Genomic DNA, 20,404 nt, shown 5'->3' with positions numbered 1-20,404 from the left:
TTTCTTATTCCTAAGGTATTATATGTATAATTTTGTTAAATAGTGTATAATTATAGAATGATTTTTTCTTAGACTTTTGAGAATTCATCAGATGCTCTAGAACAGGAGTTAGAAAACTTAAGTCCTTGGCTAAGTTCAACCCACCATTGTCTTTGAAAATAAAGTTTTATTGGAACACAGTCACACTCATTCATTCACATACTGTTGATAGCTGCTCTCATGCTACAACTGCTGAGTTGCATAGTTATGATGAAGACCATATGGCCCACAGAACCTAAAATATTTAATATTTAACCCTTCCAGAAAGATTACTGAGTTCCATCTTGATGAAAACACCTTGGTGGCTGTGGTGACTGGCAGTGGCTGCAGCAGTGGGGTGATGGGGCTGGTGCCTTCCCCTGATCAGCCCGATTGCCTCCCACAAAGGGAGGTTAGACTGTGGCTTAGGAGAGTGGGCCTAAGCCATCAGTAAGACATCCCTTGAGGGCTCCCAGTATGTAAGAGGGGGCAGGTTGGATTGAGAGACCTCCCCACCCCCCAGTGCACGAATTTTGTGCACTGGGCCCCTAGTGTTTGTATAACCCACAACAAGGAGCCAAAGCTCATGTTGGACCAATGTTATAGTAAACATTAGACTTTAAAACATAGGCTAAAGCCCACTAAAAAATAAACACATGTATAAAAATAAAAGTTGTATAGCAGTCTGTGTCATAAAGGGGGAATCCGAATAATAGACAATATGCTTATATTTTTATTAAATCACTCATAAAAAATAAAAATAGACATTTAAAAACCTATTAAGAGCTCAAAGATCCCAAGAATATATCTGATGTCCCTCGTATGTCCATAGCAGTAATAAACACAATAATAGGTAATGTAAACATCTTCTATTATAATAAAAGCATAATATGCTAATCAGACTGGAAATCCTTCGAGATGACCTTCCAGACAACCTTCCAGGGCTGTGAGCGAAGCCGGGGTCCCAGGTGCTGGCAGGGAAGAAGGAAGGCCTACTCTTGTATGAATTTTGTGCATCGGGCCTCTAGTAAATATATAAAAGATCTAATTTTATAGCTGTTCCTGATTTATGGAACTATAATTAGTCAATGGGTATATGAGAGATGATAAAAGTTTATTCTCAGGGACTGTTTTGATTGTTTTACATGCTCATTGTAAAATTTAAAAAATATTTTTACTAGAAAAAAAATATTCATATCTATAGTTTATACAGTTCAGCTTATTTCTTAAATATTAGTTAACAAATGGGTTCTAAGTTTTGTGATATTCCCCATGTAGCATTAAAAGCTGTATATTTTAAATATGTTTGGAACTCCAGATGATTTGATAAAGGCGCATCTGAAAGAGAATCACTTCAGGGTAAAGAATTTTATTTTCAAAGGCAATATTGTCTTGATAATATGTTGCTGAATCTTACGAGCAAAGGGATAAACTGAGGTAATATAGCTAGAGTCAACAATAAGGTATCATATTCTTTATTTGGCCCATCGTGGTTTTTCCAGCTGTTTTTGCATAAGGTTGTATTTTTTCTTATATTGTTATTATTTATTTATATTCACAGACAGGTAAATACATATATATTTATACTTTTATATAAGATAATTGATTATAATTAATCCATGCTTTGAAAAATATGTGCTAATTTTAGTTGTGAATTTTTCAGGTTATTCCCTGTAGATTAGAGGTTAGCCCAATATGGCCTGCAATCCAAATTTTATTGAGAAAAAATAAAAAGAAAAAAAAAATTTCATGATAGATGAAAATAATATAATATTCAAATTTCGTGCCCATAATTAAAGTTTTATTCAAACATATCATGCACGTTTGTTCACATATTGTCTATGGCTGCTTCATGTTATAATGCAGAATTGAGTTCCCACCATAAGGTCTCTAAAACCTAAAATAATTGCTACCTGGCATATTACAGAAAACGTTCAACACGCCCTGCTGATGACTATGCAGATATTGGGAATAAGTAGAAGCGATTACTGGATGACTCTACTGAAATAGCATGCATTGTCTCCCACTCCTTTTCATCCCTCAGGGGGAAAAAAGCCCATTTCTTCTCTTGTAAATTCATTTCCATATGTCTTTGCTCCATATCAATGTGAGATTCATTGACTTTTCCTTTGAACGTTGTAACATCTGCATAGCTTCTTTTTAAATAATAGGTTAAATAAAACCTTTAACACATATTTTATATCCATGTGGAAGTTAATTTTTCCTTTTTTTTTTTTTTTTACATTTATCCTTCAACAGAACAGAAAGAATACATCAAAGTATATGCATTATTCTCCTTGCCCTACCTCTCCCATCATGTGAGGGTAGGGCACACAAAGGTGATCTGTTTATGCTCTGCCCTTTCAATATATGAATAAAAGACAAGGGCCCAGGAAAAGTGCCCTTAAGCAACACAATAATTTGTGAAATGCCAGGTGTTTATACAAGGTTTTCTTTTAGAGAGACTTTTGAAAATGAAACAAAAGGCATATTCAAGTGCAAAGGACATTCGTTTCAAACAGGTAACTTTCCCCCCCCTTTTCTTAAGAGAAGAACTCTGCCTAAAATAAAACTGGGGGATAATGCACCCCAGTGGATTGTGTCCATACAGCAATGTCTCCTAGAGGATCTGAGAAGGTGATTCAGGAGAAGAGTTACCGACCGCAGCAAGTTTTAATGCTGATTAATCTTGTTGCTGTACAAGCATTTAACTTCTAGAATTTTTACTTACTCTTGTTTTTTAAAGCATCTTTAAAAATAATTTTTATCATTTTCTCACTAAGTCCCTATTTTCCATGAGATACTAATCTTGCCAAATGGCGTTTGAGGTGACACCTGCAATTAGCCAAATATTAACTTATATTTTGAAGAAGAAAAAATGAATGTGAGTGTGTCTGTGTGTATGTGTGTGTGTGTGTTTGTACATTGTGTGCAGGAGTTTAACTCTGGCTAGGAATGCAAACAATGAGAAAACTTCAAAGAATGTTTTGAACAGGGTAATATTTTTGGAATAAAAGCAGGGAGTAAATATAAGATAATTACTTTGACAGAAGTCATCTGGTCATTGGGATGCATGCATTCTAATAAGTTAGAATCAATGTTTTTCATAAGATTCAAGTCTTTTTTAGAGAGAAAGAGAGTAAATAAATTATAGCAGCACAAATATGCTAACCACCCAAAGTAGGCAGCACAGTGATAATGACCCTCTTTCAGTCTTCCCAGCAGTACTGTCTGCCCAAATTAAGATCATGTGAGAAATGTGAGGCAGGTGAAAATAAAACCCCACTTTAAATATTAGCAAATCTTGTATCTGGTAAAGGACTCTTATCCAGACTACAACTCTTATAAGTCAATAAACAATTATAATAATCTAATTTAAAATATGGCAAAAGACTTGAATAGACATTTCACTAAAGGAGACATCAAACAGCTAGTAAGTATATGAAAAGACATTCAATATTATTAGTCACTGGGAAAATGCAAATTAAAACCACACTGAAATACCACTGCATACAAACTTGGAAGGAATGAATAAAAACAAAACAATAACAAGTCTTGGCAAAGATGTGGAGGAATTGGAACCCTCATATAGTATCGGTAGAAATGTAAATTAGTGCAATCGCTCTAGAAATAATTTGGCAGTATTTTCAGAAGGCAAACATAAACTTTCAATGACCTAACAATTCCATCCCTATAAATCTACCCAAGTGTTGAGTTGTATGAGTTCTTTATATATTTTGGCTATTAACCTCTTATCAGAGCTATTGTTTGCAAATATCTGTTGTCAGTTTCTTTTGCTGTGGAGAAACTTTTTAGTTTGATATAATCCCATTCACTTATTTTTACCTTTATTTCTCTTGCTTTTGGAGTCAAATTCATAAAATGTTCTGCATGATTAAGGTCCAGAAGTTTAGTACCTATGATTTCTTCTACGTAATTTATTTTTTCAGATTTTACATTTAGGGCTCCAATCCATTTTGAATTAGGTTTTGTACACGGGGACAAATTGTAATCTAGTTTCATTCTTTTGCATGTTGCTTATCCAAAATATATAAAACTCATACAACTCAAAACCAACCAAACAACCCAATTAAAAAATGGGCACAGAACCTGAACAGACATCTCGTTCAAGAAGACGTATAAATAGCCAACAGATATATGAAAAGATGTTCAACCTCACTAGCAATTAGGGAAGTGCAAATCAAAACTGCTATGAGTACCATCTCACACCTGTTAGAAAGCCAATTACCAACAAGACAGGTAATAACACGTGTTGGAGAGGTTGTAGAGAAAAAGGATCCCTCATTCACTGCTAATGGTAATGTAAATTGGTACAGCCAATATTGAAAAAAATATGGAGGTTCCTCAAAAAATTGAAAATATTATTAATATAATGATCTTACAATCTTTCCTCTGGGTATCTGTAAAAAAAACCCTCAAAGTATTTATCTTCAAAGAAAAATGCATCCCTGTGTTTACTGCAACATTATTTATAGTGGCCAAGACATGGAGACAACTAAAGTGTCCTTCAATAGAGGATTGGATAAAGATATGGTACATATATACTATGGAATGCTACTCAGTCATAAGAAACAATGAAGTACAGCCATTTGAGACAATACAGTAGTACCTTGAGAATATTATGCTCAGCGAAATAAGTCAGTCAGAAAAAAAAAACAAAAAACTAAGAACCATATAATTTTACTCATTATATGGGATATAAAATTGAAACTCACTGACAAAGACAATAGTATGGTGGTTACCAGAGGGAAGAGGATGGAGGCAGTGAAAAGTAAAGGAGGACAGATATGTGGTGATAGAAGATGATTTGGCTTTGGGTGTGGGCACACAATGCAACATACAAATCCTGTATCATAGAAATGTTCTACTGAAACATACATGATCCTATTAACCAAGGTCATCTCAGTAAATTTAACAAGAAAAATATACCCAAGTGAAATGAAAACATTTGTCTACAGAAGACTGGTATATGAATATTCATAGTGGTAGTACTCATAACCCAAAACTAGAAATAATTCAGATAACCATCAGCTGGTGAATGGATAACCAAACTCAATATATCCATGCAATGGACTACTATTCAACAATTCAAAAGAACATAATACTAACACATGCTACAACAAGGAATGGAAACATGTGAAGCAAAAGAATCTAGATGCAAAAGACTGCATGCTTTTTATGATTCCATTTGTATGAAATTTGCAGAAAGGGCAAATTTATAGTCAGAAAGCAAATCAGTTATTTCCTGGGAGTGGTAACAGCGATTGACTACAGGCTGGTGGGAATTTGGTGGATGATGGATATATTATAAAACTGGACAGTGGTGATGGTGGCACAAGTCTCTATACATACACTAAAAATCACTGAATTGTACAGTTACTAAAAAAATCACAGGGTATAAAGTAGACCTTAGTAAAACTGTAAACAATCTGTTTAAATCATTTAAATTTCAAGCCTATTTTATGGCACAAGTTTTGATAACTTTTAGATTAAATTGCTCAAAACTAAACCATAATTAACAAAGCCTCACCCATTTGGTTAAATACTTTAATCAGAAGGCAGATGCTCATTCAAGCCCTAGGGACTTGCATTACAAAACAATTTCGCAGCATTGTTCTACAATAATCTAGTGTCAGTGTTCCATATATATCTTCAAAATCCATTCCCTTGTCAAATGAGTTTGAATAGCACTGCATACTACATTTACCTCCTAGTGAGTCACAGTGTTTCCTACAATAATAAAAGTTCTGAAAAGTCCTGCATCAGCAACAAAATAATTTGGGTTAACACTACTTTAAAAAATGAAATATCTTTACCATCTAGAAAGACTTGTATTCTTCAACCAGTTTTATTAACTAATAAAATTTTCATTTCTATTTTAGATTTTATTTAATGCAAACTATTACATATGCAGTCAAAGTGCTTATGTATCCAAATTCCATTACTTATACAGCTATATCCATCATATGAAGTAGTGTATTATTATATTACCAGAGGTCTGGTGCACAAATTCATGCACAGGTGGGGTCCCTCTGGGTGGCCTGAAGTGCTTACCAGCATGAGCCCTGCAGTCTGGTGCCCTCCCAAGAGGAGTGGCCAGTGGAATCGGGCTGAAACTGGCTTTCCCACATCCCCTGAGGGGTCCCGTATTGCAAGAGGGTGCAGACCAGGCTGAGGGACCCCACTGGTGTACGACTGAGCTGGGGAGGGACTGCAGAAGGGCTCCAGGGCATGTCTGGCCCATCTCGCTCAGTCCCAAAAGGCTGGACTCCAGCAGCAAGCTAACCTACTGGTCTGAGCATCTGCCCCTTTCCCTTACTTCTGTTGATTAATGGAAGCATTTCCTCTTCTATGATTTTCTTTTGACCCTTTCTTTTTAAGACCAGTAGAAGGTTTTTAAAATTCTACATGTAATTTTTTGTCAGCCATATGTGTGGCACTTCCGGTTTTTCAGCTTGCATTTTAATTACGTTTATGGAGGTTTCTGTTGTGGTGGTTAAATAATATTTTAAAAATGTTTAATTTAATTGCATCTGTCGATCTTTTTTATATTGTAGTTTGTGCTTTTTTTGTGTGTGTACTTTCAAATGCTTCTCTTCCTATGATCAGAAAGATATCTTCCTATATTTCATTTTAAAGTTATTTATTTATTGATCTAATTCTTGTGTCCACTTAGAATTTAATTATTCACCTTTTCCCAACTCATCTGTAATGTCAACTCTGCCCTCATTTAGGTTTTGATAAATATCTAGGTCTGTTTCCAGGTTCATTTCAGTTCCATTAGTCATTTTTCTATGTCTGCACATTAACTTGCTATCTACTTACTGTAATTTAATAAGTAATAAATCTTGCCATCCAGAAGAGCAGGTCTCTGTACCTCGTTACTCTAACATAATCTTCAGTGTATTTTTTTCTAACTGTATTTACATTCTCCAGGGCTTCCTCCACAGTCTTATCAGCTGCACTTAGGAGAGTTCTAATTTGTATACTTTTTTCTCTTTTTATTATATTACATTGGCTGAAACTTCTGGCATAATAATACATAGAAGTGGTAACAGTAGGGTTCTTGACTGGCTCCAGATTTTAAAGAGGATGCTTTTAAACCTTCACCACTAAATACATTAACTGGAAGTTTTAGACACATAACTTTAATCAGATTAAGAAAGTTCTGCTATTTTGCTATGGTGTTTCCTAAAGAAGCATTAACAACTATAAATTTTCTCCTGCATATGATTATGCTTTAATGCATAATTTAATTTTTGCTGACTAACAAGATACCCCCAGACTTAGTGCCTTAAAGTAACAATGATTTATTATTTTCTCATGATTCTGCACGTTAGCTGAGCCATTCTGCTGCTTTCTTTTAGGCTCACTCACAGAGCTACATTCAGCAGGCCCTCAAGGGCTCAGCTGGGACTATTGTGACCTCTTTGTCCATTTTTCCTTTCATTCTGCAGGAGGCGAGCCCACACTTTTTCACATACTCATATCAGGACTCAGAAGCACAAGAAAGAGGAAGACCCAAATGCACCAAAACATTTTAAGCCTCTTCTTGCATCAGATTTGCTACTGTCCCATGGGCCAAAGTTACTGTTGTACATGACCAAGTCCAGATTCAAGGGTGGAGAACCAGATTCCACTTCATGATGGGAGGAGCAGCCATTCTTTATAGTCTGGAGTCTTCTTTAGTACTATAGCGTGCTATAGTAACAGTTGTTTTTGATGTAAAACTATATTTTCCTGTAATACAGATATCCAGGTATTTGGTCATTTCCTACACAAATGTCACACACAAGACACTGAATTTATTGTATAGCACACACACACACATATATATATATATACATATATATATATATGTATATATATATATACACACACTAGAGGCCTGGTGCACAAAATTTGTGCACAGGAGGCAGAGGGTGCCTCAGACAGGCCTGCACCCTATTGCAATCTGGGACCCCTCAGGAGATGTCTGACTGCCGGTTTAGGCTCGATTCCAGGAATCAGGCCTAAACCAACAGTTGGACATTCCTCTTGCAATCTGGGACTGCTGGCCCCTAACTACTCGCCTGCCTGCCAGATTGCCTCTAACCACTCTACCTGCCTGCCTCAGCAGCCCTAACCACTTGCCTGCCTGCCTGATAGCCCCTAACTGCCTCTACTTACCTGCCTGATCACCCCTAACTGCCTCTGCCTGCCTGTCTGATCACTCCTAACTGCTTGCCTGCTTACCTGATTGCCCCTAACCGCCTCTGCCTCAGCTCCTGCCACCACAGCTTTGTCTGGAATGATGTCCAGAAGGTGATATAGCTGTCTGGTCTAATTAGCATATTACACTTTTATTATTATACACACATACATACAAACACACATACATACACATATGTTTGTATATACCAATATATTCAGAAAGAATCAGTTCCTAATTTTCCTTTCTATTTCTATCTTTGTCCAGGTTTTGGCCAAGATTTCTAAGTTAAGAAACATTTACTAGTGCTTTTTTTGCTGAAACGGTTTGTCCAGATTGGCAAGTATGTGTTCCATAAATATGGGTGCTCTAAATGTCTATTTCTGGGGGAAATGAGAGAAGAGTATAACATGTTTGAGTCAATCCATTTGTTATTGGCTATGTGGTGATGCATTTTTAAAAATCTATTAATTTTGAAAATTTATAATTCTATAGATATTCATCTATTTCATATGTGTCTTTACATTGGCTTAGAGATGCTCATGGAAATGACAGATATTTAAAACATATCTATATATTCCTTTTAATTCTAAAATTCATTTCTTTTTTTTTCTTTTTTCCTACATCAATTTGACAGATATTTATATATTGTTAATTTCTTAAAAACACACACAAATTTTTGGTTTTGGTGATCATCTCTTTGTTCCTCATCCTTTCTTCCTCTCTTTAATTTTATTCTATATTTCCCCTAACATCTGGAGTTGAATAAAACACAGAACAAAGCAAGAGAATGGTAAGAAGTAGACATGAGAGTGAATAAAGAAAAGACCAGCAGACAACCCTTCTGAGTTCATTTTTCCTTTTAAGGAAGTCTATCTTTAAAAAATTATTCTATGAATATTTATTGGGAATAAACTTTCTCAGTCTTAGTTTGATTAAAAGGACTTTTATAAAGATAGATTTCAAAAAACAAAGTTATAGCATCTAATTGAAAAAATACAACATTATAAAGATGTTAATACTCCTTAAATTAGTTTATATTTGTAAATATGTGGCCATCCCCAAATTACCTATCTTTCATGTGACCATGTTATATAGACATGTCCCTATTGAACTAGAAAAAAAAATAATTTATATTTTATTCCATTTCTTCTAACCACTATCTATAAATTATGATTAAATTAGTATATTACTGTAAGTTCTCCCTCTGAATTCTATTTATCAGCAATGCTATGGAACACAAGTAACTGATATTCTTAATTTTGACACTAAGGCCCATGCATAAAATTAAAGTATCTTCTGAATGTCTAATAAAGATTAAATTATTAATCAGCACAGTTTTAAGGCTGAGATATTTTATCTCTGTTACTCAAAAATTAATAATTCCTATATGGTATCTAACAAAACAGATAAGTACATTTGTCAAAACTGCAGAGAAACAATTAAACTTTCTCATTCCAAGTACAATCAGAAGAATGTAATTTCTACTGTGGGCCAAAAAGTCTTTCAGACAACTGAGAAGTATTTCTTACCTTAAAAACATACTCTTTCTCAACAACATCTCTTGCATTCATCTTTCTAGTTCAAATGGCCTTCTCTTATTTTAAGAGTACCTTCAAGTCCCTTGATACCCTTAACGCAATTCCTAACTGGTTTCTTTGCCTCTGGTTTCTCATCTCAACTAATCCATCTAAACATCCGTTACTAGAGGGAGCATCTCAAAGTAAGGCTCTGACTTTACCAGCTCAATATTTTGCAAACATCCCCATTGTCTATTTATTGAAGTCCAACCATATTGCTCTGCTTCTAAGATATGAATATATCCAAATTACCATTCCAGCCTTTCTAGAATTTACTGCCTTACTGTTTACTTTTAAGAATGCCTCACTCCAGCAAAATCTGCTGAAGAATTCCATGCTCCCTCTCTATCTATCAGATTCTACTTAGAATATAGATCCCAGTCAGAATGTTCCCTTCTCTATTCTCAAGAAGCAGCCTTCTTTTCATATATCAAGTCATAATCCCTGTTGCTGGTTCTTATATAACTTTCCCACTCTATTCTGTTTTCTAGTCATTCCAATCTTACCTATCTGTAGTGTAAGTTTATAGAGACAGGAAAGATTTATCCTTCTGTTTCATCCACCTCTTCAACAACATGTAACAGTGACTTGCATAATTAGTGATGGAACTGGTGTTTGAGACATTCATTTGGAGCCTACCAGGCAAAGATCAGGAAATTGACAGAGCACCCACCTTCTATTCCCTATTCCCAATTATTTTTTAAGTGAACCAAATAGATAAAATCACCAAGTATTTCTGTTCCTCAAAATATATGGCCATGAAAAAAATCTCTAAGTACAAAATATAATACAAACTGGTGAATTTATTTATTTCTAAGGGGCTTCAATTCTAGATCCTACTAATAATCCAGTGCAGAATTTCCTGGGAAAGGCCACCCAATTACTGTATTTACTTTTCTGAGCTATTCAGTGTTACTAGAAGGACTAAATTAATCTTAATAAATAAACAAAAATTGAGTTGGTAATATACTAAACAAATGTTTTACTGACCTTCATATTAAGAAGAAGAAAAAAAGCAAAGCAAATGAGCACCTTTTATATATAATAACATGTTCTAATTCAGATGCTATAAGTGTGGCAAAAACTGAATTAACTATGTCAGAAGATGGATGTCTTTCCATTAACTGCATTCTATAATAATATTAAGAATATATTAATTATGAAGGCTTTTCAATTCAATTGTCTATAAACAGAGGAGGTTAAGTCAATTTTATATACTTCAAAGAATTTTTGAGCAGGCTGCTACAGTAACACATGAATAATTAGGAAATTGATTACTTCTAAAAATTACTTTCTCTGAGGCATCATGTCCTTTCTCTCATTCTCTCTTTCACTCTTGTTCTCTCACTTGCTCTCTGTCTCTTTATGTACAAATAAATAATACACATGTGTTTAAATATACATGCATTTAAATATTCAAGTTTAATATATGTCTATAAAATATAATAATAGTTACACTTAGAGATATTTTCCTATAACTAACATAAGTGAAAGCATGGAATGGGCTGGGCTAGCCATCAAGTACTATGAAATAATAGAACATAACAGAAGATAATTTCTATCTTATACTAACCAAAATATCATAAATGCATCCTTATACAGCCAATTTTCATTATTTGTGAATTTCTTATTTGTGAATTTGACTACTCACTGAAATTTACTGGTAACCACTAAATCAATACTTTGGCGCTTTTAACAGTCATTCACAGACACCCATGGAGCATTGAAAAATAAGTCACCTGATGTGTCCCCACCTAAGATTGAACAAGGCAACTCTGCCTTCTTGTTTCAGCTTTTATACTTTGTGTCCTTTGCAAAATTTGTTTGATGCCATGTTTTTCACATTTTTGTCCTATCAATCAGTGATTTTACTGTCTAAATGGTCATCAAGAGTAGTTCTGCCTAGTGATTTTTCTGTCTAGAGTTCCTGAGCACAAGAATGCTGTGCCTTATGGAGAAAGTATGTGTTAGATAAGCTTCATTCAGGCTCGAATTATAGTGCTGTTGGTTACAAGTCCAATGTTAATGAATCAACAATGCATATTAAATAAAGTGTCTTTAAATAAAAACACAAATGAAACAAAAAAGTGTATTGATCAGTTTACAAAAATATTGTGACCAGAGGCTCCTGGAATATAACCCTATATTTCCTCTAGAAGCACTGGTTCAATTGTAGCTAATTCAGTATTCATAGCACCTTTATAGAATATGACTACTGAAAACAGAGAGGATCAAGAGTATATAACACACAATACAATCACACACACACACACACACACACAATCTAAAAAGACTCACCAAGTATATTCCTTTCCATTCAGAAGAGATAGCTTTCATTCATGTCTATCTATAATTATGTCTCTCAGTACAGCCAAAGTGATAACATTAATCCGTTTCTTAAAACCTTACCTAGCTTCCTATTTCAATTTTAACATAATCCAGACTCCTTTCCACTATGGCCTATATGGCCCTACTTGATCAGGCCTTTTCTTGTTACTCAGAAATTGTTTCATATCACACTTCCCCTCTTGTCCCACCACATCTACAACTTGGACATTTCTACTTTGGATGTCCCATCTCCACCCCCAATTTTTCCAATGTTGGTTTGTTTTAATTATTGACTTAAAAATCACTTTTACAGAGTCTTTTGGTGATCATCCTATCTAAAGAACGTCTTTTCCCTAGTTACTTTCTTCTTCTCTTATATTTTCTTAATATTAAATCTCTCTCTCTCAACTCAATTTATTTGTGTGTTTGGGATGCCCTCTCATGTAAGCTTCAGGAAGGAAGAAGCTTTCTCTGAATTATTCACAAATATATCTTAGTACCTAGAAGAGTGACTGACATAAAGTAAATGCTCAATATTCATTTACTGAATGAATCATTGCTCTGACTTGGCAACAAGTGAACAGGTATCTGAATTTACCACGATAAGCTTTTTTAGAGCTTATAGTGTCTCATTATTTCAAGATAAACGTATTACAAAGTAGTACAGAATGATATAGAATATAGTGCTATGTTGATTGGGGAAAAGGAAATTCTTGTGTGCTAAACTGGTTAGGGAAGGTATGTTTCAAGAATAGAATAGTGTTCTATCTACATTCATATTTCTGCCTCCACAGGAAGACAGCAGAATGCTGCTAGATGAGCTTCTATAAGTTAAAGGAAGGAAAGTCATTCTATGACAAGGATGTGACTATCCACAATGAAAACAAAATGCATACCATATGGAACACAGATATTTAACTTAACAGCAATTTTTATTAGTTTTAGATACTGAAACCTTAATCCAAATCCCAAAACATTGATTCAGTGAGGTACTTTTAATTTGCCAAGATTAAAATAAAAAAAGTGATTCTTCTCTCCCTGACTTGAGTTGGGGGATGAGGAGGTACACTAAAAGCCACTTTTGCTACAGAAAGCAAAAAAAAGATTCTAACCTAGGAGAACAGAGATGCCCAATGGAATATGCCTGACATTCAGGATAAGGTTTTACACTCAACCAATAACCAAAGATGTTAATACAGACTTTAAAAAGAATTCATAGAATGTTTTTATAGGGCAATTTCTATAAAGACACTGCCTATTATAAAAAATCTGGCAAATTCAGAATTAGATTTTAAACCTTAGTAGGTCTTTTTTATTGAGTCCTTATTATATTTTCTTTCTTTCTTTCTTTTTTTTTTTTTTTTTTTTTTGCCTAACCTCAACTTTACAATGCCTATAAAATGATTATTTCAAAGAACATACTAAATATCAGTATTATAGTCCCTGTTGTTAATATGTTTGTTATCTTAAAGGTCAATTCCCATAGGCCAAAAGTCTACATAGAGAAGAGATTTTAAAGTATCAAAGTCAAATATTCTTTCCAATTTCACTTATTCACCTATAGAATGGACATGACCTTGGATAAACATGAGTTCTAACCAGTTGTGTGTCCCTGAACAAGTCCACTTGCCTTTCTAAGCCTCATTTTCCTTACCTTCAAAGGAGCTGAAACAAGATAATTCTTCAGATTTCTTTCAGGGCTTTCAAAAAAGGCCTTCTGAATCTACTTGAGAGCGAAATATTCACAGACAAGAGATTGACAAATATTTCACACCAAATTCAGCAGCACACAGTTTCTGAGAAAATTCTAATAACAGGAAACAAGTCCAGAAAAAGTACATCATAATTTGAACTTGTATCATTTTAGGTAGCATTATTTCTAAACAGGCTAATGTAGCTAAATTGAACCTAAAACTTCCACACAGCTGTTAAAATTTTATTAGTGGAAGAAAATGTCTAATGTGAAGTCTGAGTATTATATGGGAACTTCTGCTTAAATTGTGTGTAAATATAAGTAATGTGTAGATTTTTCCCACCTCTGAAATGTCACAGAGAATATTAAAAGAGCCAAGTTATAGTCAGTCCTTAGATTTAACTGGATCAATATATGATTATCAGAAAAAAATCAAGATAACAAACTATTTTAGAATTGATTAAAAGGTAATATTACAGTATTCCCAGAAGAAACATACTAGAAAGTGTGTAAGAATTAGTCTTTATGGCCTCATGGAGTTTGTAGAAGATATTACTATAAAATGCACCTCAACTATTTAGAATCACATAAAGTGTTACAAATTCATTGCCATTTTATGGATGAATATGAAAAAAAAGTGTGACTGATAAAATAACAGAACCGTAATTATGCAAGTTTTAAATCAACCACTTCTTAGAGAGCACTTTTATTTTCAGCTAAATGTGAACAGAGGATTTTTAGATTGCTATATTTAGACAAAGCTAATCCATTATCAGAAGTTTTGACTCAGAAAGTATTTATCCCAGTGTGATAATGTCTTTTAAAATTCATGAAACTTCATCTATGGTAATGAGATAAGATTCATGGTTTAAAAAAGAATACACCATATTATGACTAGTTGGTCAAGTCCTCTATAAAGTAAAATATAAAATGACTACTATCTAATTCAAAGGGATACACTGGCACATTTCTTTCTATCCTTTGCAATACTTTTCACTAATTAAAGAAACCCATTATGAATTGACTTAAAAAATTCTTTGTCTTAAAAAAAACTGGTATAGACTTTGACTGTACAAAAATCATAGTATACATTTCACCATTGTAAAGTTTTCCAGATTTTACTGTTAGAGATAATGCTCATATGCTTTTCCTATGCCCTTCTGGAGAATGGTTATGAATATATTTTTGCGAATTACATTCTAAAGCACGCAATAGATGCCAGGTGAATTGAATAATAAACATACTTTAAGACACAACGGGAAAATAAATTCACAAAAACATAAGAATTCAGTTTTAATTTAGTTCTTAAGAATGAGAACACTTAAAAATCAGCATTCCTTAAAAAGTTGAAGGAGGTCCAAGTTAGAGCTTTGAAAGTAAATTTTTGATTCTCAACTAGTTGCTTGACCTCAAACAAGATATTTTTTCATTTCCCTAAAGTTAAGAGAATACAGAGATTTGTGAACTTGCCAAAAGAACTGTGTAAACTTAATCTTCATTCTTAATTCTAAAAGATTATTAATAGTTATACTTAATTCTAAAGCTTATTGTGGTAAATTCGGATATTTGTTAACTTGTTGTCAAGCCAGAATGTTTATAGGTCCTTTAGATGGCATCTTAAATACGATTTTTAAAGAAACCACTATATTTGTGTTTTAGAGAGCTCTTCTGTTCAAATATATTTTAAAATATACAGGAGAACACACACACACACACACACACACACACACACACACACAAATCCTTAAAAATAAAATTACTTTGTAAGGCTTAGAGCTAAGGTCAGACATGATGACGTCGAAACCCTACTGAAGAAACCCACTCCAGGTAGATATGGAGCCTAGAGAGGAGCTGAAGAACAGTAAGGAGGAAACACCTGCCACAGGGTATTTTTTTTCCTCTCTGGATTATTTAAAAAAAATTTTCGCCACAGAAGACAAGAGTGAGATGATGTGGAGGGGTTGCAGTGGATGATGGGGGCAGGGATGTTGAGAAGGAGGAGTCACTGTGGTGTAGCTGTAGTGGTGGGAGGGGAAAAAGTAATGTGAGCACAACACATAGATACTAGACACCAGAACAGATCAAATATCAATGAGACCATCTGTGGGAACTTTTGGATGCCAAATCTTATAAACTCAGTTGCCAAGCATGTGTGTTCATGTAAGAAGTCCTGCAGAAGCAAAGGTAACTTTGAGGTACTTTGAGGGTGAATGTGAATGTATAGGACAAACAGTGAGAATCGTAGTCATAGATATAATTTATTTGTTCTTTGGTGAATGTATTTAAATACTAGAGTCCCAGTGCACGGATTTATGCATCAGTGGAGTTCCTTGGCCTGGCCTGTGGGGATCAGGCCAAAACTGACTTTCCTGTCATCCCCTAAGGGGTCCTGGATTGGGAGAGGGCAGTTCTCAGGTGATGCACCCTGGTATCAGGCTCTCTCCTCTCTGGTTCCAGGTGTGTCACCCAAGAATCGCAGCTTCCAAGTCACCGCAGCTCAGAAGCTCCTGTGTTGAGCATCTGCCCCCTGCTGGTCAGTTCACCATAGCTACTGGTCAGATGGTTGCTTTGGCTTTTATATATATAGATTGGTCTAAATGTTCTATCATTTTATTATCTTATAAATCATACATTATGAATAGCTTACATTAATGACTTAGTGTGTTCTTCTGCTATAATATATATCCACATATATATTTGTGCCTTTTCCCACTGTTCCCTCTTCTTTAAATTCCTTATCTCTATGCAATAGTTAAAAATTAAGCTAAGAACTAAAAAATGAGAAGCTAAGTGTGCTGTAGACACTATATCTATCTCACAATTTTCACTAAAAGAAAAAATAAAACAGTTTAAGTGGTTGAACTATTTCCTGCTTTCTACACTTGGAAGTGCAAACTCTCACACATTGTCTGGCACCTAGTAGACACTCAATAAATATTTATAGAATAAAAGAATTGGGAAAAACCTGGCAGCTGTGCAAGCATCTGTCACTCAAGGCAATACCACTCACACTGACTGTCCATTGTTCAGGGGAAATTGCTTCAATTCTCCATCTTACAGATTTAAGCGGTGATTGTTTACCCCAATTGCACATAAGAAACACATTGGCACTTGTATCTTTTTAATCAGATGCCTTGGTCCCTCCTAAGAGATTCTGATTCAATAATTCTGAGACAGAGCCTGGTGATCTCCAGTTTTTAACCGCTCATGAGCCAATTTGATTTTACAGCCAGAGTTGAGAATCACCTACAAGGAAATGAATCTCCTATGTTTGATAATATATAAACATGTACCTGTTATCTTTATTCCTTTAGTTAACCCCAAACAACCTTTCTTTTCTTTTCAATATATAACAATACATCCATGGAGGAAAGTAAACAAATAGCAAAGGATGGAATGAAGGAATTATGAAACAAACAAACAAACAAACAAACAAAAACTTATACAATCAAATCGATTTGGGGTGGGATGCAGTAAACGGTATCTTCTAGCACAACCACATGGTGGCTCAGACCTGAAATAAGACAGACCTAAGTTTAAGACTTGACTCTTCTACTTTTTCAGCTGTGACACTTGGATAAATTGCTTACCTTCTCCCTACTTCAGTGTCTTCATTTGTAAAATAGAAGTGTGAAATACCACATAGGTTGTGTGAATTAAATGAGCTTAAGTGTAAAACATGCTCAGCAGAAAGGGCAATAAATGGGAAGTGTAATAACAATGACAAAGATGATGATAATGTGTTTAATGATTCCTGAGTTTAAGTGAACAAGGGATTTTGAAAAACCTTAAGTAGTCGAATAGAAAACCACTTTCTATATTCTTGTTTCACACTTACCAGGTTAAAACCTTTAGCAAATATATATATATATATATATATATATATATATATATATATATATATATATATATATATTTGGTGTGTTTACCATGTTTTGGGCAGTTTGTAAGACACTGAAGAGATGATTATAAAAAAGAGAAGGCTATCTCTAAGAAGTATGTATTCTTGTAAGGGAGACAAGTCTACACATAAAAAATAATAAAGTGACAAAAATAATAAACTAACACTATAATGAGTTCCAATACAGTTTTTTGTTAAAATAATCTAGGTGCTAAGAGCCAGCCTGATTTACAAAATATCGGTCTTTCATAACTTGCCCAATCCAGGAAGGTAACATATTCCCATTACGGTGCAGTAACAAATATCAGGAAAAAAAGAGCGAGGTTTACATAGAAATCCCACTCACAGACAGCAACTTTCCACAAAAATCAAAAGCCTTTCCCAATCCATCCTCCCACCTGACTGATGAAAGGGAGCTGCTGCCTTCAGAGGAGATTGGCCCATCGTCACACTTTGAGTAAAAACACTGTCAAGTGTCCATACATTCAGAATAAAGATCCTTCACCACTGAGTGAGCACAGAAAACTCAGTCACTAACCAGCTCCAATACCGCAAAATTGGCCCAGTTCTTATTCTAGATTTCAAACCCATCTCAGCTTCTCATTTTCTACCGGCAACCCAGAGCCATGTCTCACTCCCAGGTAATAGGATATTTCTCATTCCCAGGTAATGAGATAGACTCAGCCATGGAAGTAATTAGCATGTTTTCTCAACTTTAAAAAAAATGTCACAGACACTGAATGCGAGCATATACATGAACTCATTGGAGTGAATTAAGTAATCAGAGGACCACATCTGTCATTCATGGAATCTTACCCTTGATAGACTCATTTATTTATAGACCCAAGAAGTGAAGTATGGCTATGTAGCTCCACCATTTGCATCAACCTTTAATAAATGACAACTTCAAAAATATATTGCAAGCAGGGATCATTCATTTCTCCCGAATTTTAGTTTCTGAAAAAAAAAAAAAAAACAGATATATTGGATAAACAGGAGCAAAAAACATGAGCTGTATCTTCCAAGGGACTTAATTTAACCTAGAAAACACCAAGCCAGTGAGAAAGTTTCTCAAAAAGTTAAAAAAAAAAGTTTTCTTAAAACTTATGTTTATGTATATGATGAATTTTTCCAAAGAAGAAATTATTCATATGGCTCACAAAATACATATAACTTATAAAAATAAATAAGGAAATTTGAACAAGAATGAGTCTATGGGGCTAAAAATACTATCTTTATATATGCCACAAGAACTCTTACACTTGATAAAGAAGGCTGAACATTCAACTTTGAGGATACAACTTAAGCCTGTGGAAGGAGGAAACACAATGCATTTCACAGCATTCCTAAAACTTTTCCCCCTCTAACTCCCTGTCATTGAAAAAAAACTCTAAATTATTTAAGCATGAGACATAACTACATTATATAAGATATACTTTGGAAACAATTAACATTTATTTTAAGTAATACTAAGTTATAAATAGCTGTGTGTGTGTGTGTATATATATATATATATATATTATACTAGAGGCCCAGTGCATGCATGGGGTGTGTGTGTGTCCCTCAGCCCAGCCTGTACCCTCTTTAATCTGGGACCCCTTGAGGGATGTCCGATTGCTCATTTACACCTGATAGCAGTGGGATTGGGCGTAAACAGGCAGTTAGTCGGACATCCCTCTCACAATCCAGGACTGCTGGCTCCCAACTGATCGCCTGCCTGCCTACCTGATTGCCCCTAACTGCTTCTGCCTGCCAGCCTGATCAACCCCTAACCACTCCCCTGCCAGCCTGATCAATGCCTAACTACTCCCCTGCTGGCCCAATTGCCCCTAATTGCCCTCCCCTGCCGTCCATCTCGTGGAGGCCTTCTTGTGTGCACATGGGGGCAGCCATATTGTGCGTTGGAGTGATGGTCAATTTGCATATTACCTCTTTATTATATAGGATTATTATATAGGATGTGTGAATGTGTGTGTTGGGGCTAGGGCTGGGGGAACTGTTAAAGAAAAATAAAAAAAAATAGCAAGTTAAGAATAAAACAGATGAATCCCTTTAATAGATAAGCCTTTGAACTCATGATTTTAATGTTTTTTTTTTAATTTGAGAGATGAGAATTCAGGATCTCCACAAGTATTCTGAGGAAAGAAGTTAATATGTCATCTCTTAAATACATAGTGAAAGTTGTCAGTCTTCATCCTTTATATGTGAAAATAATTATTATGTGACTGATATTATGCTCAAATACCTGAGGTAGCACAGACCATCTTCTTAAGGTTTAGGTTTGTAGGCAAATTTGGAGGAATTCCAGCATTTTTTAAAGCCTTTTTTTTTTTTTTTTCAAACAAATCATCTTAGCCTTTTGGTATTACAAATCCTAATAGTCCATTTCATATAATTGTCAGATGAGAAAATTAAAGCTAAAACACTCCCCTTAGGAATGGATGGAATACTACTCAGCAATGAAAAGTATGAACTATTTATATATAGATGTATCTACTAAGATAGATGTCAAGGAATTCATGCTGAATAAAAAACAAAAATCAATCAATCCCCTAAAGTACTTTACCATATTATTCTATATACATAATGTTTTTGAAAGGACAAATCATAGAGATGGAGAACATATTAGTGGTTGTCACAGGGTAAGGAGAGAGGTAGCTGTGACTGTAAAA

At 34.6% G+C, this 20,404-nt stretch overlaps 1 protein-coding gene across 1 annotated transcript in view; it reads right to left on the bottom strand.

Annotated features, from left to right (window-relative positions):
• Nucleotides 1-20,404, bottom strand: part of KCNH8 (potassium voltage-gated channel subfamily H member 8) — a 267,106-nt gene that overhangs the window by 230,580 nt on the left and 16,122 nt on the right. The window lies entirely within an intron of this gene.

Source organism: Pipistrellus kuhlii, unplaced genomic scaffold (genome assembly GCF_014108245.1).
Source record: "Pipistrellus kuhlii isolate mPipKuh1 unplaced genomic scaffold, mPipKuh1.p scaffold_m20_p_11, whole genome shotgun sequence".
Lineage (NCBI taxonomy): Eukaryota > Metazoa > Chordata > Mammalia > Chiroptera > Vespertilionidae > Pipistrellus > Pipistrellus kuhlii.
Note: the sequence above shows the minus strand (reverse complement) of the source record. Positions and strands in the feature narration are given on the sequence as shown.